The sequence below is a fragment of the Branchiostoma belcheri genome, unplaced genomic scaffold (assembly GCF_001625305.1).
Source record: "Branchiostoma belcheri isolate BF01 breed outbred unplaced genomic scaffold, Haploidv18h27 scaffold657, whole genome shotgun sequence".
NCBI classification, from domain to species: Eukaryota; Metazoa; Chordata; class Leptocardii; order Amphioxiformes; family Branchiostomatidae; genus Branchiostoma; species Branchiostoma belcheri.
In genome coordinates this window covers 13091-18090 of record NW_017804306.1, presented here as the reverse complement: position 1 = coordinate 18090, position 5000 = coordinate 13091, and the positions used below count along the sequence as shown (strand labels likewise).

The 5000-nt window shown below is 41.7% G+C and overlaps 1 pseudogene; it reads left to right on the top strand.

Annotated features, from left to right (window-relative positions):
• Positions 1-476: 476 nt before the first annotated feature.
• LOC109483650 overlaps positions 477-5000 on the top strand; it is a 16366-nt pseudogene continuing 11842 nt past the window's right edge.

Below are 5000 nucleotides of genomic sequence, written 5' to 3'. Positions count from 1 at the left end.
CCAAGTGCAGAAATTGTATACATTGAAGTGCAGCAGACCATGTCTAACATGTAGAAATTGACAACGACAAAATAACATTACCTGTAACTTTTTGTGCGGTTGGTTTTGGAGAACTGTGTGCAAATTTTATAGTTTTAGGTCCGATCTCATACTATTATAGACAATAAGCTTTAATTACACGGCATTGGGTCTTAATATTATAATCTGATAATATAAATGCCATGCAATACTTTAACTTCATTTTTACCCTAAATCTGCCTTTACCCGATAGCCGGCCAGCCTACTAAGGAAGACCAGATCTAGAGTGACTGTTCGAAAGCTCTAGGTGAGAACATTTCCCTTTTGTTTTAACCCCTAATATGCAACTATCAACACAGATGAACTTCATGATAGGTGTGTACTTTTATTTTTTGACTGCGTTTCTTACAGTTTGAATCGCCATTTTTGTAAGTTTTGGTCGAAATTTTTTCTCCAGAATGAGTGAGCCTAAGAGCGGTTCGGAGAGTGAAGACAGCGACGGTTATGTGGATATTGATACCAGCGAGGACTCCACCGACAACGGCGATACCGATGAAGAGCAAGAAGGTAAATAAGCTTAAAACTGTTAATTTTTATTATTTCATGTAATAAAATCTATCATGCGCAATACTTTACCCTAGCATGGTCAGGTCACGTGACATGAAAATAAGACGTTTTGGCGCAGTACATTAATAAGCTTCAAAACTAATCATGTCGAGGTCTCATCAAGACCTATCCACCTACCAAATATCAAGACAATCTACCAAAGCCTTCTAGAGTTAGCGTGTTTACAAACTCAGACACAGACTAGACACACACGATCACCACCAAAAGCATTGAACGTATATCAACACCGCAATTAAACAAAGATATGGTAATGCATCAAAATAAATGTACACCATCAAAACAAACAATTTTATGATATAGAGCTAAACGTACATATCACCCAGTACAATGGTAACTTTATCCCAACACAAGGGTACATGATAATCAAGTCCACTTTTGGAATAAAGGGCATTGTACTATGATTGCCACCAGCACAGTAGAATTCTGTAACGATAAACCTTACTTCTATAAGCGAAAGTCCCACCCACACCATACCTTTACTTTCACTTTCATTCCATGGGTACCTTACCGTTTTAGTTAATAATGTCTGGCCTACTAGTCTAAGAGTTTCCTATATGTACAAGTTCTACTTATTAATAGCACGATAGATTCACTTTAGAAATATGCTTTATATAAAAATATGGACATTGTTAACCTGTTGTTTCCTATCAGGTCCGCGTGTCGCCATCCTGCACGCAGCAAAGGATGAGGAGTTCGTCAGGAGGCTGGTGGAGGAGCTGATGGGTCTGCGCTGGGGCGGGGGTTACGATCTACCCCAGGAAGCCATATCCTGTCGGCAGCTCACAGGTGCTCCTGGTGCCGTCAGCCGCGCACAGCTCACGTCCACACTGACCCTCGGCAGCGTGAAACTTGTCGTGCCCGTGATCAGCAGACACCTGCTTGCTGACCAGTCCTCGCTCACGGTCGGACTGGAAACTGCCGTCAGGAACAACAAGCCTCGATACGTCATTTGGCTGGACCAGAACGAGGATGACTTCCGTGAGTTCGGTACGTTAGTCAGCCGGCAGTACCCAACCCTGGAGGCGCCGGCCAGGCGGGTCCAGCGGGACAGGGTTGGGGAGAAGATGCCCGACAGTGATGTCAGTGGGATGGAAGGCATCGCCTGGGATGTGCGTGACGCGCTCTGCAGACAAACAGGTGAGGGTGGACATAGCATGGCTGTTGCATAATGCAAACACAGCGGTCTTTTTATCACTTAAAAATGTAAGTTAAGGCTGTTTTCACTCACCCATATACGGTAAGAACGAGTTTACTGGTAGCGCGTTAAGTGCAGTGATTATCGATCCTGCCAACTTTCACTTTCAAATGTACTGGATGGAAACCGCACCTTCGATTTGCGTGGCGTAATTCAAACTTTATATATTAACAAAGAAATAATATAATTGCACACATTACAGGCCGATGTTTTGTAGAAAGGAATGCATGGCTGCTATATAAAGCCGCCGTGCTTCTCTTGTTATATTTCAGTCCATACCATGGTATGGATGAAATATATTGTGTTCTCTGATGTTTCTTCTTCTTCTCCTGCCAAACAGTCAAAGGGATTCAACTCCGCCATCATTCAGCCAAATGACTTGAAATTTGGTATGGTGGTAGAGTGGGCCAATACCCCCAGGCGTTTTTTTCATTTTTTTATACGTGCCTATTATAAATTTTTTATGAAGTTTTTTTGGGGCATTTTTCGACAAAAAATGGATTTTTGGATCCTGAGCCCTGGTTTTACAACCAAATGATCTGAAATTCGGTATAAGGGTACCTTGAACATGTGTCTACAAAATAGCAGTCACATATTTGGCATAAACCACTTCCAAATGACTCATTTGGGGGACTTTAATGGCTATTTTCAGCAAAAAAGGGCCAAAAGTGCTATACCCGTTCCATGTTCTATCTAAAGAATGGCCTGTTCCATCTGCCGTTGGCCACGGAACACATGTTCCATTGGAGGTTACCTGAGGTCACATTGCAAGTAAGTCGTGCGTAATGACCCACACATTCAATTTTATGTGCCTAAGACCTTCAAAATATATCAAATCTCATCATTGTTAGTATTGGCATACCTGTAGTAAGATTAGTAAAGCTTTCGAGATTCAATGTGCTTGTTCTTACATCTTTGTTCTCAATTACATAGCTACTATATACTAGTAATTCATTTATTTGAGAATCTTTGCCAGTTTTACACTGGGGTAAGTTTGGAATAGTCCACTTTTGCGTGGGAGGGAGATGGACTGAAATATGCTATATTTGCTCCCAAGCAAATGTCGGCCTCTCTAGTTTATGACTATATTCACAAGAATCACACAGAAGGTATTTGGAAATTAATCGTTTTCTGTACTTTGCACGATGAGCGTTTGAATATGTGAGTTTACTTTGAATACTAGAGTTTACTTCACGGCACATAAAATTTAAAATTGGGAAGAATTTTTGGGGAAGTACAGTTCTTCATGAGATATTTGCTAAATTTCTTTTGTTTTATTGTTATTATATATACTGGTTTGCATTGTATGGCAGCAATATGAAATTTATGTATATATCAACAGTTGGTGGGTTGATACCATGTCTCTACATAGATCGAGTCAGGTTAGACTGACGCTTGTCGTTTGTTCATCTCCAGGTGAACTGAGGATCCCGTGCTGGATGGCCTTGTGGGACAATCGTGCGTTCCTGTCTGACAACATGAACCTCCCAGCTGTTCTCACACGGCTGGAACAGGAGAACCAGCTGAGTCCGGCTGACGTCCGGTCTATCCAGGTAAGTTGCATGGTGGTACCGGCACTTAACATCACCGCGCCACATGTACTTTACATTGATATCATGCTTTATATGTTTTGGAGTTCAAACTGATCACTTACTAAATGCAAGGCAAACATTCTACCCCAGTGGCTGTTTCACCATCGAATGAAGATAGCGCTCATATCAATTTGTTTTCGCACTTTTCATTTCACAGAATTTAATTGAAAATTCTAATCTTGCTAGATTTAAGCGCGTCTTTGTTCAAACCCTAAACCCAGAGAAACTACACTAACATAATAAAACTGAAATGTCTATTAAAGTAAGATCACCCCCCCCCCCTCCCAGGAGGAGAAAATAAAATTTTTATTTCATTTCAAATTCAAGGCATGCTGTACATTAATATCATGATTTAAATGTTTTCGGAATCGAACGGATCACTTACTGAAGGTAAGGCAAATACTCTTAGGTACCCACACGGCTATTTCACCATGGAATGATGTATTTATTTTCTTCACAGAATTCAAATTGAAAAGTGTCATCTTGCTAAAGTAAAATGCGTCACTATTTGAAAAACGACACTCACACAGTAAAACACACAGTGAAACGGTTACCTAACAGTTGTCTACGTAAGATCACGCCCCCGCCGATGTTCCCTCCCCCAGGCGGAGCCGACATCAGTAAGCCGGGCCGAGTGGTTGGTAAACATGCTGCGGGACAGGAGGCGGCAGGAGCCGTACGACTGGTTAGTGCGGGTCCTGCGGGAGGAAGGACAGGACTTCCTGGCGGAGGAGATGGAGGAACAGGAGCGGTACGAGGAGCGGTTCTTCGGCATCGGGAAACAGCAGGCGGCACAACCTGGTCAACAAACGGCACAGACGGAACATTTCACACAGCAGCAAAGTCAAGGTAGGCAACACAAGACATAACTTTATTTCATTCTCGCATTAACATCTCTCACACACAATTATTTAATTTTCTAGTTTCAGTCCAAGTTTCAAGTAGTTTCGTATCTCAGCGAAAGATATGAATTATGCTGTTTAAGCCTTACTTCTTTTCTATTTTTCCAATCATCCTACCTGTAAGTCACCACAGAATCGAACACTGGACTGTTACAAATATTAAAAAACATTAATTAGGAAAATATCCCTTCCATACGTATTGGAAAGTTTTCCTAATATCCCTTCCATACGTAATGGAAAGTTTTCCTCTAATAGTAATTTCATTCCTGAGTTTTGCCTCACCTGTTAGCTATTAATATTAAAATCATTGCTTTAACATACAGGGGTAGTAGAAATATGTGCCTAAAACAGGTAATTCTACACTGTTTCTGGATATCACACCAAAGCTATGTACTTACAGTCTGCTATTTTCATACTTCACGTGACCTTTTCTACAGTAGTAACCATGACGAAACAACTACGTCATCCCGGAGCGCATGCGGACGACGCCAGAACACCTTTAGAAGTGAAGGGAGTGTTTCTGGGACAGACGGAGGCAGGGAAGACCAGTCTGCTCAACTGTATGATCAAGGGTCAAGGTCACGTGGAAACAGAAACTGACAGAACCATCGGTGTTGACGTCATCAGTTTCCATGACACCAAGAATAACGTCAAGTACGCGATGTA